The sequence below is a fragment of the Gouania willdenowi genome, chromosome 7 (genome assembly GCF_900634775.1).
Source record: "Gouania willdenowi chromosome 7, fGouWil2.1, whole genome shotgun sequence".
In the NCBI taxonomy this organism is placed as follows: domain Eukaryota; kingdom Metazoa; phylum Chordata; class Actinopteri; order Blenniiformes; family Gobiesocidae; genus Gouania; species Gouania willdenowi.
This window is the reverse complement of record NC_041050.1, coordinates 22,884,842-22,907,056: the sequence shown is the minus strand read 5'-3', so window position 1 is coordinate 22,907,056 and position 22,215 is coordinate 22,884,842. Positions and strand designations below refer to the sequence as shown.

Below are 22,215 nucleotides of genomic sequence, written 5' to 3'. Positions count from 1 at the left end.
TTCACACTGAACGCACCTTCAGTGACTATAGTGGCTTAAATCACCCATGATTAGTGGCACTTTTTGTTCGCTTCATCACTTTATCGCTTCAGTGACATGACAACCAGTGAATAATATGAACAAAATGTGTTTGAGGAGACGTGGCAGCAGCAGCACAGGGCGGCTGCATAGAGAGCCCTCCTGTTACACTGGCTATAAAGACAGTGAAACCGCTTCATATCACATCATTTACATTGATTTTTAATGTAATATTGTTTCCAGAATCATCTCAACATCCAAAAAATGTCATAAAAAATAGACTGACGCAGGACGCGATCCTTCGCTACCAAGAGCAGTGTGTTAATTCACTGCATCGTCATAACTTCAAAATTTGCGTGATCTACAGTATAAAACAACAACTAAGCCTCAAAAGTGGATTCATTTCAATTGTCATCTCCTTTCCTCCTCCTTTACATTATCCACAGGTTTGTATTCGGGGAACTTTACTACAGATGTCAGTAGATGTTTTAATGCAGATCAACCTCTCAGTATCTTTCACTTGTGCTCTGCATCCACAATGTTAGAAATAAAACTACCTTTAGCAAAAAAAAAAAAACCCAAAAAAACGTAAAGCAACACAACATTAGTAATGATGTGAGCACATCTGTGGTGTGTGACGTCCAGAGAACAGTGTCAAGGTAAATTAAAGTGTTCAGAAACGGTGTTCAGGTGAGCGGAGCCAGGTAGAAACCCAGGGTTTCTTTGATAAAAACCTGCCAGTGACCAGGTTTAGTTCACGGACAATGTTACCATGGTAACATACTCAGAGATGAACATACCTCACGTTTAGGAATGAGATACTCAGAGTTTCCCTCATTTGAGCCTGAACATACTCAGAGTTTGAACATAACCCGCTTTATGGAATACCCCTCTGCTCGCCTTTACGCCTAATATTTTTTTCTAAGTGTTTTCATGTCACGTAGATGGTGCTACATAGTGAAGTGCACCTGATTGCTATACTGTAGCTTCACTCACCCCATACCTGCCACTACACCTAACTACGTAAATTAGGTAAGTTTAGTTAAAGTTGGATAGGCAGGTACGCGTGCGTTAGACTGGTGTGCATTAATTTAGAAGCGATCCACCCCACATATGTGTTGTGTGCGTGCATGTGTGTGTTTGAGTGCACGTGCTTGTTTGTGAGAGAGATACTTTTTTATGTCAGTTTAATCAGCTTAAGCAGGGTTTAAATTCTTTATAGATTAATTTAACTTGCACACAATGCTGGTAATAGTTTTAAGATTAAGCCTCAAGTTTTCATTTTCTGATTAAGTATGAGTGAGGAAAATGAAGTATTTGTACTGTGTGTGTGTGTTTAGCCAACAAACTTGGCTTAACCTAAAACTGTAATAGAACAAGTCAATTATTGAGTTGTTGTAAATTGTGCTACAATACATACTCATCTTTCTAATTTGATTAAAAAACATCAATGATAAACATCCTGTAACTACAGAGATAAGTTGTTGTGGTGACTGAGAGCATCATCAACATGATTATCACTGACATGAGGCCTGTGTCTATGGTTGAAGATGAAGCTTCACTACAATGATCTGCACCTTAAATCCAGGTCACACTCTGCCCTCAATGACAGATTTTACAAAGCTCATGGAGAGAAAATATGAAGAAACTTTCAATGAAGTCAAGACTGCATTTAACAGCAAACTGTCTCTCACTGCTGATTTATGGACACTTGAAGCCAATAAAGTCTACCTTGGAGTTGGCCGCCACTACATTAACAATGGGATGAATAAAGAGGCTGAAGTTAAAAATGTGGCATTTTTTATAGGATTCATCGATAAATTTTTTGACCAATTAATCGATTATTAAAATAATTGTTTGTTGCAGCACTAGTTCCAAATAATCCATATCAGTACAACTACCTTTTAATTGGAGCTTAATTTCATATAATAATAGTTTTCTTTTTTAATATTTATTTTGTCAGCTCACGGGAGTTAAAAACTAATGTTTTCTGAAAATAATTATACAATATTAAAAAAAAAAGAAAAAAAAAAGGAATTTAAAAAAAATTTGTCAACCTAAAAATAAGTCACATTGTGCAATAACTCTGCCAACCTTCCTACTTCACCTCCTGCAACATCTACAGACCATCAACTTTCCTTACACCTGTGGATAACCTTAAGTTTTAAATCCCTGGTAGGACAACTAACTCAACTAAAAGACTTTTCTGGAAGAAAATTAAGATTATAATTGTGTGGTGGAGAGATTAATTTAACTGCCAAAGTGCCGGCTAAATATGCATGCTTGATATGTGGCAAGAAATGAGCAGTTAGCATGTGTTGATCGACAAGATCATGTGTTATCAAACTTAAGTTATTTTTTGTAGCCCTTCGAATACAATTCTTTACATAACATTATTCAATATAAGTTTAACTGTATAGAATTTCATACACTATATTGTCTTCATTGAGAAGGTATTTTTTTTCGGCTCCGGAAAGACTTTAATCCAGGTGAGATGAGGCAAAATGGTCCCTTTGAGAGTAAAGGTTGCAGACCGCTGGTATACTAGGGCAATAAACTGTTATTAATTTCATATTTCTCCAATATTTCTGAAATCATTTTGGTCTCTGACCACCCATTACAATAAAAGAATCCATGCAAAACCGTGACATTGTCCAAAACATGCAAGTGAGAATATATTCCTTGTCATCGTAATTTTAACTTAATTTTGCTTAAAAAAAAAAAGAAAAAGGAGTTCAATTCAACCTTATTTATATAGCGCAAATAACAAAGTCATCTCAAAGAGCTGAACAAAATACAGAGTCCTTAGTAAGAAAGAAAGAACCCAACAAGATCTACATGAACAAGCATTTAGCGACAGTGCGAAGAAAAAAAAAACTCCCTCTTTTTTATAGGAAGAAATCTCCAGCAAAACCAGGTTAAGAGGTGGCAGCAATCCGCTTTGACTGGTTGGGGTTAGTCAACAGATGGGCGAATAGAATAGAAGGATAATCCATCCGACTAGTTGAGCCGTGAACCACTGATCAGTCCATCCGAGTGTCCCAGACAAGTTGAGACATGACCCATCAATCAGGAACCGCCAGCTCCAGCATCAAGACACCTGAAACGGAGGGCGAGGAGAAGGCACAGACTGCAAGAAACATGATATACGATGATACACTCGTTTCTAGTGGTTAGGTTAACAATAAACGTCTTGCGGCATCCTTCATGCTCTGAAATGCTACCACTACAGACGAGGTTTTGTCTTGTACTGGTTGCACGTAATGATATATGGGTAGACATCAGTGTAAATGGTGTGAAGCAGAGTGAGCAGTATGATGGGTTATGCAACAAGAGACAGAAGTGGGGGGCTGTCTACAATCCAACACAACTGTGTCTGACAGGACATCATCCCATTGCAGCCCATGAGAGTTATGTATAGATTGTGGATCATGTTTGAATATAATGTTGGTGTTCTACTATATAAAATGGTTTTTAGTTCCTATTTTTAGTAGCTTGATGATAATTTGCGTAGGTTTTTGCCAGGTTAAACGGTGTTTAGGTGGTGTTTGAAGCATCAAGGATGAGAGTGGGAAGGACATTTTCACATAAAAAAAACATCCGTTCCCTCACGGTGACAGCGTTTAAACCGGATTCCATTTTCGCGTTCAACAGTAGATTCCATTTTCATTGTTCGATTCTGTGATTCGATGAACGTGGATTTTATAGGGCCCCAGTGTAGTTGTTAGCGCACTCAGAGAATCGCTGCAGCGCATACACACTTGTGTCCTGTAACTAACTCTGACTGGCCAGCAGCAATTCAGATTGGTGAATATACACTCAAATGATGGAAACAGAAGAAAAAAAACCTCCAGCATCTGAGGTTAGGTTATTGCAGTAGTGAAAATCAAAATATCAATGCGTTTAAGGTTAATTGTTCAGCCTAAAGAGACAGTTATTATTAGTGAGCATATAAAGAAGCAGAAACTGACTAAAATGAGCTTTTATTTATTTGGTGACCTCCAAATAACCTGTGACCTCTCACCTTTGTCTTTAATACTGAAGACAAACGATGTTTACCAGATAAAGACAAAGTTTGCTAAAAATAAATAAATATAACCTGTAAAAGGTTAAAAAGTTTGTTTGGATCTCTACTGAAAACACTGTTATCGACATTACTGGAAACATTTGATACATTGCATTGTGGGATGTGGAGTCCTGTAGACAAATGCATAGAAGTGTTTTTACTTAATTCTAACTGTGATTTCTTGTTTGTCCCAAAAACTCTGACAAAGTGACTTCCCAACAAGGCCTGGGTTATTGAGTCGCTGCTTTCTCGACTTCTCAGAACATGAAAACTCAGTTAAATTATCACTGAGTGTGTTCTAACCCAAGCAAAAGTGGCACATATTGTGAAGCTGTTTGTTAAATTTAACCTAAAATTGTCATTGTAGTAAGCCTTTATTGAGTTAAAAATATCAAGATTTAAATCGCATGTATCGCCACTGAGGATGCGATTTTGAAAAAAAATTAAAAAATAATAGTTCTGGCCAAGTGACTTGCGAGCGGAGCAGTGCAAAGGCACAAAGTTTAGTAGTACCAAAGAGGATCAGCAAGTCCCACTCTGAGGGCCACGATGGAGCACATACTGCAGACGCGGACCCAGCAACCAACCAAATCGCTGCAGTGAGAAGCAGCGAGCTAAGTGGTAATGTGGACAGTCCTGGTGGAGCTCAAGATGCGGGTGCTCCTTTAGGATCTCCCCAAGCGCCAACAGAGAGACAACTATCACAGAGACCCATGAGTCCAACGTTTGATCCTGGTTTCTCCAGCACACCGCAGCAGCAGCAAGGAGAACGCGCTGTGCTACAAGAAAGCGTCAGAGCGGGTCGGAGCACATCTGTCATCTCTCAAGGGTCAGTTGGACCTAGGATTGCACTCGCACCCCTAAGTCTGCCTAAGTTCTCTGGGGACAGGAGGAGCTATTGGTGCTGGAAGAGTAATTGGGGGACACTTCAGACATTAGCAGAACCCACAGGCTCCCCAGAGTGCAGGCTCTGCCAGAGTAGGTGAATTGAGCCCCCGCGAGAAGCCAAAGGAGAGGACGGGGGATCGGAAACCAGAGAGATGTTCATTCACCAAGGCTACGGCGAGAGGGGAGTCTTCACAAAATGCTTGCAGCATATGTGGTGAAGAGAGACATACTGGTCGCGTATATCGCTGTAAGACCTTCAAGAATGCCAACCCATCAGAGAGAAGGACTTACGTGAAAAAGACCAAAGCATGCCCTAAATGCCTGAACCTTCATGGGAGTGGTGGTCCGTGCAATAATAACTTTTTTGTGCCGTGGTGATGAATGCAAGATCACCATTTCTTCCTGTGCCTTAAGCCCCCAGCTAAGAGAGACACCTTCAGACAGGAGGTCAAGGGGGATAAGAGGAGAGAACTCCGTGGTCCAACCAAAGAACAAGAGGCTTTGTTCGCAGGTCTAGGCCTGACCCCGGACCAGCTGGAGGCTGTTCGAAAGCCATGCACAAATAAAGTGTCGTCAACAGTGTGTGCTGGCAAAGGTTTGGTGGGTGAGAATGGTCTGAAGGAGCACCCAGTCCTCATGATGTTAGTGGACGTCACAACCAAGAGGGGAGACTGGGTCGGAGCGCTGATCGACCTAGCCGCCGACACTAACTATATCACCCACCAAGCTGCAGAGAGACTGGGACTGTCGGGTGAGCCAATCACACTGGTTGTGTATGGTGTGGGTGGTATGGAGGCAAAAGTAGAGACAAAAAGGTACTTTGTGAACATAAAAGTTGCCACAAAGAAGGGGACTTGGCGACTCCATGAGATGGTCTGCTATGGTTTGGAGGAGATCGCAAAAATGGACAATGCCGTGGACTCTGGGTGCTTGGAAAAGTTCTTCTCGGGTTATGTGAAACCAGGGGAGCTGATTCGCCCAAAAAAGATCGAGCTACTTATCAGCACACGGGAGGGTCGACTGGCCCCCCAACGGATGATGAGGTGTGGCGACCTGGTGTTGTGGGACGGCCCACTCGGAAAGACTTAGTGCCGTGCACCCGGACCTGTTCGAGTACATTGAGGTGACTGTACGCCGCTCATCAACCCACTTTGTGTGTTCCATGAGGACAGAGTCCAGGAGGGTCAAGGTCCATAACCACTGCCCAAAGCTAGAGCGCAGTGGGAAAGCTGCGACCATGGCTACGTGCAATGCTGAGATCGTTAAGTGGCTGCAGTGGGACAGTATTGACGCCGCCTGCAAACCTGTGTGTGGTGGGTGTCGTTGTGGAAAGTGCGCTCCGGGAGGAAAGGAGATGTCTCTCGCTAATGAGAGAGAGCTGGAGATCATCAGGGGTGGACTAACCTTCAAGCTGAGCGACGGCCACAGCGACAAACCCCACTGGGAAGCCAGATATCCATGGAAAGAGAACCCTGCTACCCTGCCTAATAACCACAAGGCCGTCGAGGCAAAGTTCCTGAAGTCAGAGAAACGCCTCGAGAGGGATCCGGTGTGGAAAGAAGCCTACGCCAGGTAGGTGCATGATATGGTTGCCAGGGGGGCTGCGGTCCAGCTTTCCAAGACTGTGATGGACAAGTGGAACGGAGCTGTGTGGTGGGTGAACCACCTGACAGCACCCAACCCGCACTCTGTCTCCACTCCAGTGAGGCTTGTCTGGGACAGTAGTCAGGAATTTAGGGGTGTCAGCCTGAATTCCATCCTGCTTAAGGGCCCAGACATCTTAAACCCCATCCGGGCAGTGCTGCTTCATTTCCGTGAGGGAGAGCACGCGGCGATTGGAGACGTGTCCAAGATGTACAACTTGGTGTGGTTGGAGGATCAGGAGGTGCACGTACACCGCTTTCTGTGGAGGGACTCACAAGCAGACAACATCAAGGATTACGCTGTGGTACGGGTGAATATGGGCGATAAGCCGGCTGGTTGCATTGCTCAGGTGGCAATGCGGGAAACTGCCAACCTCGCGCAGTTTGCTGACAAAGTAGAAGAGAGACATGTTATCTTAGACAATGCCTATGTAGATGACATACTGGTGTCCCACAATGATCCCCAAAGACTGAGCGAGATCCTTGTGGGAGTTGAGACCATCCTCGCAACTGGGGGTTTTTGCCTTAAACCTTGGGTGCGGTCTGGTCAAAGTGGGAGGCAAGGTGGTGTTCCCACCAAGCCAGAGACCATCGTATTGCCCAACCAGTTGAGGGATGAGGACAATAAAGCTCTTGGGGTGGGTTATCACGTAAGGGAAGACAAGCTCTTCCTTATGGTTGCTGTTAAATTCTACACAAGAAAGAAAAAGATGGGCTTGATCTTACCGTGAAGGACATAGAGGAGAAGACGCCATTTCCTCTTACCCGTCGTATGCTACTGAGCCAGGTAGCTGGACTTTATGATCCCCTTGGTCTGATGACGCCCCTGAAACAGAAGGGTGTCATTCTAGTCAGGAGGGCCTTTCAGGAGGCTGGGTCATTGACCAAGGACACATGGGAAAAACCATTGTCTAAGTGTCTAAGGAGCTACACAGGAGGGCAATTGAGCTTTTCAAAGAGTATGCCCAGTTGAATACCATCACTTTCCCGAGGAGTATTACACCTTCTGGCTGGATGGGTAAACCCTGGGGATCTCGTTCTCCAACGGGACTCTTATTGGGCGCCATCCAGCGAGAGAGCTATGGGTTCCAGACCTTCTTTGCCAATCGTGTCGGTGAGATAGAGAAGGCCGGGCCTGTGACTGACTGGTGGTGGATCCCGGGGTAGTGCATAGTGGCCAATCTAGTCACAAGAGGGTGTTCCCCTGAACAGCTTGACAGTGATTCCCTATGGCAGAGAGATCCAGAGTTTCAAACCAGGCCGGTAAAGGAGTGGCCTATGAAGTCTGCTGCAGAGGTGGCCTCCAGTACCAGGGAGGTCGTGAGTAAGCTCCAGAGAAAAGCTTTCTCCGTCATCATGACGAGAGTCCAAGCAAAAAGGTTGTCTACTCTGGACAATTCTAGTGGAAATGCTACGGGATTGGCTTCGGTAGCATCTAACACCCACAGTACAAAGAGGTTTTGGGGTTCGGCGCTCATAAGTCAAATGGATCTGTCAAGGTTCGATACACTAACCAAACTCTGTGGGACTGTGGGATATGTTCGCAGAGCAGTACACTCCTGGTTGCTCAGCAGGGGTTGAACCGGCGAGCGAGGACAGTGGGAGGGAGTGCTCACAGTCCAGGAGCGTGCTGAAGCGTTCCAGGACTTATGCCTTGCTGCCCAGTCAGGCGTGACATTCCCCACAACAACCATCAACTGCCTGGTTGTGAACAAGGTCAATAAGACAGGCCTCTTGTTGTGCTATGGCCGGGTCCAGTCTGTTAGTGAGGAGAGACCTGGGGTTCCGCTGATCCCCTACAAAGAGCGGATCAGTACCCTCCTTGCCGAAGACGGCCACCGTGCTAACCATGAAGGTGTTGCTGGCACCCTCCTTCGAATGAGAAAAAGGATTAGGGTAGTACAAGGTCCCAGGGTTGCACACAAAGTAACCAACTAATGTGTACATTGTCGGAAGTGCAGAGCTAAACTATGCACTCAAGTAATGAGCGATCTTCCCACTGTACGCACGAAACCAGCAGCCCCTTTTGAGTATACAACGTTGGATTTGTTTGGTCCGTACACAGTCAGGGACTCAGTGAGGCGGCGAACAAAGATGAAGGTTTGGGGTGTAGTCTTTAGTTGTATGGCCTCGAGAGCGGTTCATGCAGATGCAGTAGAAGACCTGTCAACTGAGGGTTTTCTCAAGACATATCAGCGGTTGACCGCTCTGAGGGGCCACCCCAGGAGGCTCTGGTCCGACCAGGGGACCAATTTCGTGGGGGCCAGACCTGCACTAGAGGATCTCTACAGTTTTCTGGCATGTATCGACAAAGAAGGAGTCCAAAAGAGAGCGGCTGTGGCTGGGACTGACTGGTTGTGGGAGTTTAGCCCAGCGGACTCACCACATCGAAATGGGGCAGCGGAGGCAGCTGTCCGTGTGCTAAAAAGGTCATTGAGCAGCATTGGTGAAGAAGGAAACCTGACTACGCTGGAGTTCCAAACCCTCCTTTACCTGGCTGCTAACCTCTTGTCAGGGCAAAAATTGTTAGTTGTTTATTAACATATTTACTCATATTTACTCATAGACCTTATTCTTTTTAAGGCTTTAAGTTGAGACTTTTCATTTCTGCTGTCTCATGTTTTCTGCTCTCTTCTCGAGGTCAGCTTCCCAAAACACATCTTATCCCTCAGACACGGAGGCATCACACACTCACATGCCTACACACTAATGGTGCTCCGATCGATCGGCCACCGATCATTATCGGCCAATCTCCGTGGAAAAGTATGTGATCGGCGTTCGCCGATCAATGCCTTACATTGCCGATCACAAAAACTGATCACCTGTCCTGTAGCTCATACTTTGCAGCCGGCAGAGGCTCTGTGTGCAGAGTAGTGTCCCCTCCCCCTTTCCTTCACACTGCGCAGGTGCGCGGCGGTAAACCACAACAACAAACATGTCTGCTGTGTGGAGCTTTTATAAGATCTGTGAGAGTGATGTAAAGTTTGCATCCTGCAACGAAAAAATACCTCGCGGGGGAAGCACAACAAACTTGATCCGACATTTGAAGAACAAACACTTGACGGAGTATGGTGAGTTTTCGAGGCTCACGGCAAACAAAAAAAAAAAAAGACTGCAACAGTCATAAGGCAGTTAACGCAGCCCACGCTTGGCAACACTCGTCCGTATGAGCGTCAGAAGATTCAGCAAATAACCAGGAAAATAATTGAATTCATCAGACTAGATGACCAACCCTTCTCAGTGGTGGAGGACACCGGGTTCCGCCGACTACTCTCTCACTTGGAGCCCCGCTACATGCTACCGGGTCGTAAATGTTTCACAGACGTAGCCCTGCCAGAGCGTGGATGAACACAGGAATAGACTCATGACCGAAAAAACAGAGATGCTCCTCTTTATTAAAAAGAATCTTCCCACAATGCTTATCAACAAATCATAGACATTTGGCATGTGGAAATGCTTTTTTCTTCAAAGCAAACGCACTTTACGTTCAGTTGTTCTATTTTTCTGTTTCAAGGTCTTTAATACCATATTTATGTTATTTAAGTGACAAATGGGCTATTTTTTTAATTTATTTTATGTTTTTACATACAAAGCAACAGCCCCCTTATATTTATTTTATAAATCATAAGAAAAGTAAGTACTAAGTAGTTTTTGTTTTTTTTGTTTTTTTGACAAGGCACAACAGAGTTTGCCAAGCCATGTTCTCAGGCATTTTGATTTAGCAACTAATGATAGTTTATTTGAATTCAATTCATTTGACTTTGAATGTATCCTTTGTTACTTGACATGTTGTGAGATATACTTTTATTTATTTGATTTTCTGCACTATTCAGCCTGTTGAGAGCTTTAATGTTTTCAATCTGTTAAAGATTGTGTTACTGAGAGCAGGTCATTTTAACTGTTTTTTTTTCAGTTGCTGCATTGTCCCTGCAAGGTTTTAGTATTTTTTCTTTTGAAAAAGTAAAAACATGCTTTTCTCTAAATCAAAGTGATTTTATGGTTCTTTTTTCCAAACCGTCTAGCCGATAGCACTCATCATACTACAATGCAAAATTTACAGCCAATCCATGTGATCGGTATCGGTGATCGTCAGCGATCGGCTCTTTGGCTGATCGGTATCGGTGATCGGCAGCATAAAACCTGATCGGAGCATCCCTACTACACACACTCACATTGTCACACATACACACCCAATACACATCCATTCATACACACAAACACCATACACCCACACACCTCCAACACTCACGACAATCAGGAGATACCCGAGAACTGGTTGTTTTGACCTAAAGAAGAAACTGTCTCTTTTCACTCTCTTCTTTCACCTCCTCTGTCCTCTTTATCTCCTGGTGGGAGGAGGGAGGGGGACTGAGGGGGAATATACGTGATGAGTTAGAACTGTGGGCCACTCGATCATCGGACGTCCGCCCGGGCGGTCACTAATTTTGTCCATCTTTGTACTCTTTTTTATTTAGTTTTATAATAAACCTTTTTTATAAAATCATCAATGCCTCGTCCGGACTCCATCACTCAACCAGAGCAATAAATCATGTCTCCAAATGAGGTCAACCACAAATTTGCCGTAACACTCTCCAATGAGAGGCCCATCAGTGCCAGAGCTCAGGTTCAGGACGAGACTGTGGACATTGTGACACCGAACTCATTGCTATCGGGTCGGGCGGGGCCCAGAGGTGAAAATCACGGTTTTGACTTTCCTGCCTACCCCTTCAGTCGTCTGCGTGCAGTCCAGGTGGAAGTGGATAAGTTCTGGAAACGTTGGAGCCAGTTGGGAGGGCCTCACCCGTTTGTTCGACAAAAGTGGCACGCTCCAGCAAGAAACTTCTCAGTTGGAGACGTGGTCTGGGTGGCGGCCCAAAACGCTCTCCGGGGTCGATTCAAACTGGGCCATGATGAGGAGGCGTATCCAGATGATAAGGGAGTTGTCCGGGACGTGAAAGTGAAGACTTGTCATAGTCGTCCCCTCGGTCTATCCCAGGCAAGGATGGATAAGGAGTCATGTCCTACCACCATACTCCACAGGGATGTAAGGAGGCTGGTGGTGTTACTGCCAATAGAGGAGCAAGAGAGCTTTCGTTTGCTCCCCTAAGTACCTGAGAGGTGCTTACGGACTGTGGTCATCTTAATGTGGGAATTCTGACCAAACTGTTTCAGTGTACAGTTAAATGCTGTCTCTTTAATTTTGTTGACTGAGGGGTTTTTGCATGTTCTGTGCATTATTTTGTACTGTTAGTGGTTATTGTGGCCTACTCGGACAATGACAAGTAGCCCAAGTGGGAGGTGTGTGGAGTTCTCCTATTTTTTACATGTTGGTGTATAATTTATATTTGTTTTGATTTATCGCCAACCAAACACCCTGTATTATGTTAAGGAATTATTGCATTTTTCTGTTTTTTATTAGGGGCGGATTAATCTACGAAAATATAGGGCGTGATGTGTGTTACCCGCGTATGTGTTTACCTGCCGGAATTCATTTGTACGGATGTCGCTGTTTTGACTGATGAAGCTGAGCTGGTGAGTTAATGTGTAGATGTTAAACCTGTGTTAACTACTTAAATGTTCATGTGTGCAGTTCATACAGTCGATAATATGTCCGTGTTGTTAATGTTGTGGGTGTGTTTGTTTTATGTCGTTACAGTTGATTACCTGGCTGGCAAACAACACGGTTACTGTGCTAATAATAGTTAGGGTTGAATGGAAATAAAACTGTTAAAACACAGCAATCCGATGTCCGAGCTTGAGTGACACACTTTTCACCAGTTAAGCACACCCTTTACGGTGGGAGTTAGTGGATTAAAGTTAGTTAGTCCATTAAAACCGTACACTTTGTCACTTAATACCACTTTGTCACACAACTGTTTTTAAGTTGCATTTACATGATCAATATAAATCAAGTCAAATTAAATAAAAAATTCTATATAATTTAACTGTATAGATATTAATACACTAATGTCTTCATTGAGAAGGTTTTTTTTTTCGGCTCTGGGAGGACTTTGATCCAGATGAGATTTGGCAAAATGGCTCCTTTGAGAGTAAAGGTTGCAGACCCCTGACCAGGGAAAGAGGGTTACGACTTAGCAGACCCCAGTATAAGAGCTGGCCCCTCTGAATTTAATTCTCTGGGGTGAAGCAATGCTGATGCTTAGTTATGCTACTGTTAAGTTAATTCAAGTACAGCATTTCTGCAAAACAAAAACAAAACAGAATACATGTAACCTGTTGTGACGCTTTGCTGTTATTTAAAACATTTTTGTTACATGTTCTTAGGGGTGGGCGATATGGGGAAGAAAAAAAATCATATCACGATTTTTTCTTTGTAAAATCACGATCAAGATTTTATCACAATTTTTTTATTCAAATCATTTAGACTATTTTAAAGTAATTTACCAATAAAACAAACCAATTCAATTCTACTTAAAATCATCACCCTAAATGGAAAAAAGGAATAAAAGATCATTTAGGAAAAGGTAATTTTCAAATAATTTTTAAAATTGTATGTAAGCAATTCATCAAACTGGTTCCAACTTCTAAGTACAATTAACATCACACAAAAGGGCTGACGTGTTCTTTTAGTCACACACAGTCTTTTTACTTGTTTAACTAAAGTAGTGTAGCATTAGCATCACAGCAGATCAGTCTAGTGATTTCCATTTGCTTTTGAGGTAACACACACGTTAATAAAATCCTACTTTAAGCAGTGTTTGAATGCCTCATTTCACACAGTTTAGACGATCACATCCTTTACAAGATAAAATGTTACTGCTTTGGTTACATTAGGCCTGGGTGATATGGACCAATATTCATATCTCTATATTTTTCATCAAAATGGCAATAGGCAATACAAACTCCATTTAGTTATTTAACAATAATGGGTCAAAGTCAGTGAAGAAAAATGACACAAAGACCCTTTTATTAATAGCAGCTCAATATCAACATTTTGTGTCACTTTTGACTTTCTTTTATTAAGACTGAAAATGTGTGATTAAATTATGTAGTGTTGCTTCTTTCAGGTGAGCTCTGAGTTGCTGAAAGTAGTTTTTAAGGTTAATCACATTCAGGACACTGTTTCTTTAAAGGGGACATATTAAATGCATTTTGTTGTATTTTTAGAGTGTTTAGAAGTACAGAAAAGTTCAAATTAGTCTCTTCAGGTGCTCAGTTGATATCTTTTTATTCTGTTTTGGTCATATTTTTCAATCTGTTTCGATTTTTCTATTCTCTATTACGTTTTTTGAACAATAACGTCACAGTATTTGCAGCGGAACTGCCAAATTAAGACATCGACTCCAGGCCCAACACTTCGAGCAATCCGCCATTTTTATTTCTCGCTTTTATTTTGTAGTCCAAGCTCAAGGATGCCGAAGTTACGAGAGGATAAGTCAAAATGTTCGGTTGTTGGATGTAGTAACCCACACACTTCATTACACCGTCTCCCAGCATCAGAACCTTTTCAAAGTGCCTGGTTGAGTTTTATTTTTTACGGAAATGTACCCACATCTGTGGGTAAGGTCATTTTTGTGTGCGCGAAGCACTTCAAGGATGACTGCTTCAGCAACCTCCGCCAGTATAAAGAAGGATTTGCCGAAAGACTTTGTCTGATTGAAGGGTCAATTCCTTCTATCTTTGGAGACGACGAACAGAGCACTTCGGTAAGCTGTAAATAACGCTAAAAAGTGTGATGATAAGACGTCCCTGTCATTGTTTCGTTAGCAGTTGCACCATCTTCATATGTTTGCGCTGTGTGCTCGTTTTAGATCCTTGATGATATGGCCTACGTGATTTAAGTTAAGTCTAAACTTTTCATTAGTCATTTCATTTTGCCGTTTTTTAGCGTTAGCTCGGTGCTTGTGTTAGCTCACTTGTTAGGGTTCTGCAGGTTCATCATCTTCATTTTCATCTCGCTCCGCCGGGTCAGACTCTGGCTCAAACATGTAAGGCTGGATGGACAAGTCTTCTGTTGTTGACATTTTGTAAATAACGTGTGAATAAACATTTTCTGCGCCGCTAAATAATCGTATCTCTTCTATCAAACTATAAAAATGGCCAAACAGGGTGGAGTTGAACAGAGTGTCACCTCTGCAACCCGGAGAGGGGGCGGGGTATGAAGTGTCTCATTTGCATTTAAAGAGGCCGCACCAAAACGAGTTACTCTCAGAAGCACATCAGAAAAGGGGTAGAAAAGGGGCCTGTGGAGCTACAATAATGAGGAATTCAGACCCAAGCATTGCAGTTCCGCTTTATATAGACCACAACTGTATGATTTATATGTAAAAAGGAAGGATTTAAAAGCATGATATGTCTCCTTTAAGAATGTGGAAACAGCCCCGTGAACTGCAGCAGCAGCTCTCTGCTACTGCGGAGCGACAGTTAGTTACAGAAGAGAAATACATGCAGTGTTTTCTCAAACGTCTATCAGTGCTTCAACACTCAGAACTGATGGAGCTTGACAGACAGACAGACACAGTCGCTAACACACAGGAAGCAGCACAGCTAACTCTGTGTGTCCGTGCATTTGGGGGGAGGGGAAGCTGAGTGGAGCATACTTCTGCCCTGTTTAAGCGCTTAATAATTCTTGGATGTCTGTAACACTCACATACTGACTAGCAAATGGTGTGATTTGGCAGAAAAAAAAAACCTTTGGATGTTCTGTGTATGGACCACAGACATATGACCCAGACGCGGCACCGCAAGGGTTAAAATGTGCACTACAGACGGTACTACTATCTCCGTGATTTGGGAGATGGTCGTCCTTAACAATCAAATATCGTCAGATCGCACACCCTTACCTGTTCTTTTAAAATTGTATAAAATAATTGACTTGTTATTTCAGCCACTGCTTGTGGCAGAAAAACTTAATATTGACACTAAAACATTTTGCAAATATATCTCGAGTCACTGTCAATCTTCACTTCAACTACTGTACGCCAGTTAAGTCAACTATTCATCAGCATGCATGGCTATTCAGTAACTCCTCCCTGCTTTAAAGAAAAAAGGGTGAGACCAAGTTCAGTGCCACCACGTCGGCTGGGATGAAGCCAGGTGGAAATAAAACATAGATCCGTCAATCCTCGTTGTTTTTCCTCTGAGATTCTCTCACACAAGATATCATACATGACCTGAGCCTGACGGAACCAGACGAATCGGGCCGGGTTCAGTCTCATATAGGGCTGAAACGATTCCTCGAGTAACGCGAGTAATTCGAATACAAAAAAGCCTCGAGGCAAATTTTCTGCCTCAAGGCTTCGTTTAATTCACGTTGCCATGGTATCACTCCCGCTTTGAAGACCACTCCGCAGCTCCGAGATCATTGTTTCACACGGACTGTAATACTGACGCGCATTTAACAAGTGGCGGTATTTATTTTGCTCACACACAAACAATGGCCGAAAATGAAAGAAGTTCTTTTAAAAGACAGAAAATGTCCAAGGTGTGGAATCATTTTACGCTGCGTAAAGCGGACAACATGGTGCAGTGTATTTACTGCAAAACGGACCTGGCGTACCATAACAGTACATCCTCGATGCTGCAGCACCTGAATAGAAAGCACCCCCACGTTAACAGTGCTTCTCCGAGCGGACTCGGCCCGTCAACAAGGTAACGTATTTTTACGATTACTAACTGACACTATCGCTTTTCAGAATATTTGTGCAGTGCTTGTAATTATTAATAGCCTGTCATGAGCTGACAGTGCCAACAAGGCATGACAAATAACGAGAGAGAAAATGCACCAAAATCTCATTAATTTATCCCTCCTCACCGCAAACTCCGCTCGCGGGCACATGCACGCGCGCGCGAGCACACACACAGAAAATTTATCTGTTTATTTAAATGTGAATTCTAGTAGAATTCACATTTTGTTGTCAACAACTATTTGTAGATTATCACGCACGCACGCGCGTAGCTGCTGCGCGCTGGAGTGTGAGTGTTTGGTCAAAAGTCTCACAACACAATTCTCTTTTTTTTCTGTTTTGTACCTGTACATTTTTTGTTATTTATTTTTTGTCCTCATATGGGCTTTCACAGAAAGATTTGTTAAACAGGCTTAGTTTTGGAGCCAATTGTTAAGCGTGAAGTGTTGAGTTTAAATAAAAACGCTTTTTGAGAGGAATAACAGTCAATTGCATGCTCATTTTAAGAGGCCTTTCATGTTGCATTACACACTATTGATATAGTTATTTAAAAACACAAATGTGTAGTTTATTCGATTACTCGATTAATCGATGGAAAAATCGACAGAATACTCGATTCCAAAATTATTCGATAGTTGCAGCCCTAGTCTCATATGTAGGTCACGTCAGCTGCGCATGCTTGTTGTTCAGTGTGTGTCGCACTCTGGGCACACACAACCTATATGAAGGCTAAAGCTAATGTTGCTTCATAAAATTCATGTCCGTGTCCAACGGACACTCAAGACCGAAAACAGTGTTTTTATAGTTAGCCCATAGTACATTTTAAATTCTTGGGTACATTTAGTATATATCATTATTCTTGTTTATAGCTTTTCTTTTGCACTCTAAACTGTTCACATGATGTTTGTTAAAAAGTAGTTAAATAAAAATACAGATGTTTTCCCCAGCAGGATGAATAATCGTGATTAAAATATTGATCCAAGTAATTGTGATAATCATTTTGGCTAAAATCGTGCAGCCCTAGGCTGCAGTGCTACAGATAGCATTGTTTGACCCAAGGTACCAACTTAAGAACTGCTATGTAGGAAAACAATTTCAAACAAAATTAATCAGCTTCATTAGTTGGTCTGTTTATTTCTTGCCACAGATATTCAAACTTTTTTGCACTGTTCATCTTCCACTTCTCTGGAATATTATGTACTAAGAATGTGCAATATATTGACGTTCACGATATATCGTCAAAACTAGGGATGTAACGATTAATCGTAAGGCAGTTAAAAATCGATTCATAGGTACCACGGTTCACATCGATGCTCTGAAAATTGAATCGCAGTACTTTTTTTAACCAGCAGAGGGCGCTATATATTAATCATTCCAGAAGCGGAAATCTGCTACTATTTTCTTTCTGGCCGCCATTTACTGTTAAACATGCTCATAAATGATTCTTTACTCCTTTAGCACCGAAAGAATATCTGAAATATTACGTGAATATCTGTAAAAGTCACGTTTTTCTATTAGCTCTGTCTGCTAGCATAGCTTCTCTTCTTCACTGGTGGAATAGCTGCATGCCAACCGACCACTGGGTTACCAGCGCCCTCTGCTGGTCTAAACAAATATGACGTAAATACAGTAAAATGACTGTTTTTTTTTTTTTTAAGTCCAATTGTTAAGGCACAAAATACATTTTCAGTTGCACTTTTAAAAAGAAAAAGAACTATTGCACAGTTTTGAATTGTTTATTATAGAAACAGAATTTAAATTAATAGGCTTCTTCTTCATTTGTATTATTCCTTTATTTATTTCATTCAAGATTTATTTTTAGTTAAATTGCATCATTTTGAATAGTTTATCAAGGGATTCTTTTGACAATGAAAAATAAAAGGAAAATAGTACAGTATTTTCCCCAAAAAACTAAAGGAATATTTTTCAGTAATTTGTCTACAGTCCCATTTTGTAAAATAAATCGTGAGAAAATCGTATCGTCAACCCAGTATCGTGAATCGAATCGTATCGGGAGTTGAGTGAATCGTTACATCCCTAGTCAAAACCATTCTCACTGGTCAGAATATGTCATCCCACGATAGAAACGATAAATTCCCATGTCGGAAATTAGTGAGGGCTACTGGCCATTTGTCCCTCAATTTAGCCAAGAATGCACCTAAAAACCTTGTTCCACGGGCCAAAATTGCCCACAAATTTGTTGTGAACAACTTATTCTCTGGAGCAGAGCGCTGTTCACGAAAACCCCACTGCCGCGGAGCCTCCGCGGTGTGCACCACAGCTGTCATCCCTTAGCCCTCACACACACACACCTGCCAGTGCTCGACACGGCTACCTCAAGCTGCGATAGATTACCGCTACTTGGTTAAGACCAGACAACCATCCAACAAAGTGAACCAATCAAAGTTCCTCCGTCAGATCCACCCAAAGTTCCCACAAACACAGGGACAGAGATGAACCCGCAGCAAGGATTATGAACTAGAAACTCAACTAAAGCTAACCCACCGACACACAGACTGAGCTAAGAGCTAGTGCAAACCACTCCATAAAAGCAGAACTGCCAAGTGTCACCCTTTGAGTGTGAGTCACGCAATTTAACCCATTCTCACACCACACTTGACATTTCTCATATTTCCCCATTCAATACTCTTTGGTCCTCGCGGCTTGCCGTAGTTCGTGTAACTCTGATTGACTGACCGAGATAACCAATCCCAGACCGATCCATGTCCCCGTGCCTAAATCTAACCAACCATGGGAGGCACCACGGAATAATAAACAATCAAAAACAACGTAAGGCGGGTCTTAACGAGCCATCTCTAACTAGTATCTTTCTCACACAACACGCGCCGAGTCATCAACATGGTTTGAGAAAGAAAAAAAGTTTATAGAGGACAGACCCCGTCTGAGACAGTATGTAACTACCCAATTTGGTTCACTGTTTATATTGCTGTGTGTCTGTTATAGTGTTAGTTTACTCGTCTAAAAAACTAACATTTTGTGTGTGTGTGTCTCTTTCTCACTCACTCGTGTGTGTCTGTGCTAGACATTAACTTAAATTAATTAAAACTCTTATTTAGCTACTAGCCGTGTTATGAACACTGCTAGTAGCTGAATTGCACTTGTAGGTTATATCAGCAAAAATACATAGTAAATGAAACAAATGCCTTGTCTAATCTAATGTTAATTTGAACTGTTCTTATTTTATTATTTTTGTATGTAATAACGTTTTTCTATGGACATACTCTGCTGTAGACCATGGTCTGTTGCTAAGGCATTCCTTCAATCAAAAAACACTTGATGTTTTAATGTTTTTTTTTTTACATGATTTGCTTTTTAATGACCTTTCTGTTGCAGACAAGGAGAGCTGAGGTAAAGGTAGCACTGCCTTGGGCCAGTGTTTTAAGTGGGAGCCCCCTGCCTCTGTCATCAAGGCATCAAAATCTGAGACAAACACCTACAACATGAGACATGTCCCCAGCTAAATGATCGAGAGTTGGTTGAAATTAAATATTGACATATAAATGTATTTTGTCAAAATTCTTGTTACAGTTTTCATTTCTAATTTCTGGTTGATTAAAACTAGCATTAGGAGCCACTGGCATGGAGTCTTAAGGTATAAATCAATGTTAAAACAGGCCATGTCGCATCGCATCATGTCACTAAAGTCTCACTTTTGTCATTTTCTGAAACTTGGCAGCCCTGATATAAGGAATAGACCAAGTAAAAAGAACGCGTCTTACTTTCAAAGTCATAGAGAGCCACCAATGTGTTTATGGTCTGATGTAACATTTGTATGGAAGGATAAAATCTAACATGATACAGATTGTGTGAAATAAATGTTAGCATAAATACTAATGTCACTATTCATCCATTCCAACTTGTGAAATACAATATTTTTCATTATATGTCACGTGTTCACAAGACAAAACTGGTCCCATTAGACTAATGTAACTATTGAGATTATTACACCAAAAAATACTGAATGATTAAATCATCAGCTTGATCTGGTTTAATTATAGGAAATCAGAAAATTATTTATTAACCATAACTTTATGTAACTCATAAGATGAATGAAACAAGATTCAGCAACAGTTAAAACACTGATTGAATTATTTGTGCTTTTCATGTGCTTCTTTTTTTTTTTAGAAAATAATTTCATTTTAAGTGAGGAATCAAATCAATTACATACAACAACACGAAAAGAGTGATATATTCCATAAAATATCAGCTCATGAGCTCTTTTAGTCAGCAGCTATTGTAGCATTTTTTAATGTGTTGATGTATTCAAATGTATTTGTGTGTTGTAAGGAACCCGTTTACAATTTAAGTTGGGAATTGATTTATTTATAGTTTTTTTATTTATCGTGATGTTTATCGTTATCGTGATGAATACCAGAATCTATGGGTATATTTTTTTTAGTCCATATCGCTAATCCCTAGTTGGGATCAGGAACATCAGCACATTTCTAAGCTTTGACGGCTGTTGTTGTTTGTTGATGATTTTGGGAGAGGAGGGAGACGTCGGGTGTTAATCATCTCGGAAACAAGATGCTTAAGAGTTTCAGTGAATCATCTCATAGAAATGAGTTGATTCTTTCAGAGATTTCAAACTATCCACTAGAAGAAAGCCGTGCACAATCGCAGGAAGCAAGCGGAGAGCTTTAAGCTGAAGTCACAAAAACTGTAAATATCCCCGAGTTCACCTCTAGGACACACACAGACCCACAAACTCCTAATTGGTACTAAATGATGAAAAACTAGCAGAGAATACAGGACGGTCCACAAGGATGCTAGAGGAGAAAGGAAACGTGTCTGTGGGGAGTTTGCATGTGCTCTGCAGATGTTAATTAACATCAACCTTTGAGCCTGAGCTCAATAATGTTAAGGTTGCAATCGTAGATATGCAGAACTGAGTCGGATGAGTTCATGTGGATGTTGTGATAGTTTAAATTCCATTGTGGCTGTTAGAAAAATAACTTTTCTGCCAAGTGTGTACCTTTGGGGCAGGAATTAGAACTAAAGATCTGTGCCAATGATGCCCAACGGTGTTGGGTTTTCAAGTCCAACTGACCACAGCATCGTGAGCTCCTGTGAGCAACAATGGCTCTAGGGCCACGGCAGGGGCAGCGTGTGGATAAAAAGCACACAGAAACCTTATGGAAAGCCTCGATGCGTACATATTTGTTCCAGATCAACATCCCAAGACATGGGTCAAGTTTGTTCCAGATCCCACAAACAGCCCGCAGCGGGTTTGTCACGTCAGAGGAGGCCGTGGCCCGACTACAGCCCGAGTGACCAAGCTCCGTCCACACTCACAGTGCCAGAAAAACAAGCTGCGAATTACGTAAAGTCCAACAGCCGCGCGGTAACACGGACACGGCCGTGCACGCGTCAGCCAGAGCCCTTTCCACGGGCGACACATGCACTCACATAAGCACATGCAGCCCCGAGCACGGTGGGATGTGAGGGAGAAAAACACCAGTTTACTCACCAAAAAGTTTCCAGCGCGGCATTAGGAGCCCCGGGACCCTTCCATCTCGGACAGGAGCGCACCGTCAACCCGCCGGGGGACGCCAAGCAGCCGCCTCCGATCCGTTCCCTGCTCGGTCCGAACTGTTCCTATTTTCCAACTATTTTTCCAGTATTTTTCAGTATTGGGCCTTAGAGCGTGTTTGCCTGTGCTCAGGCTGCAGCAGAGTTATGGGGCGGTAAGAATTGTGGGAGTGTGACGTCAGGCCACTTTCACAAACTTTTTTTTTTTTTTTTACAAGCTAGCGACAGCAACTGGTTTATAGCAGACATTGACCAGTCAGTGAGTGAGAGCAGCTCTGAGTCTGGCCATGAGTGGCACTCACCTGACCCTAATCCACCTCTACAGAGTTCACACTGAACATCCTCAATCACATCCCTTCGTCCACAGAGATGGTCAAGTCGGAACAACTGTTATCACTGT

General features: G+C 42.3%; 1 protein-coding gene across 4 annotated transcripts in view; it reads right to left on the bottom strand.

Annotated features, from left to right (window-relative positions):
- Positions 1 to 21,961, bottom strand: part of plagl2 (pleiomorphic adenoma gene-like 2) — a 130,694-nt gene extending 108,733 nt beyond the window's left edge. For all 4 annotated transcript variants that reach the window (XR_003674473.1, XR_003674474.1, XM_028452622.1 and 1 more), the window contains exon 1: positions 21,754 to 21,961. The gene's annotated coding sequence lies outside the window, so the exon portion shown is untranslated. The remainder of the gene's footprint in view (positions 1 to 21,753) is intronic.
- Positions 21,962 to 22,215: the final 254 nt, after the last annotated feature.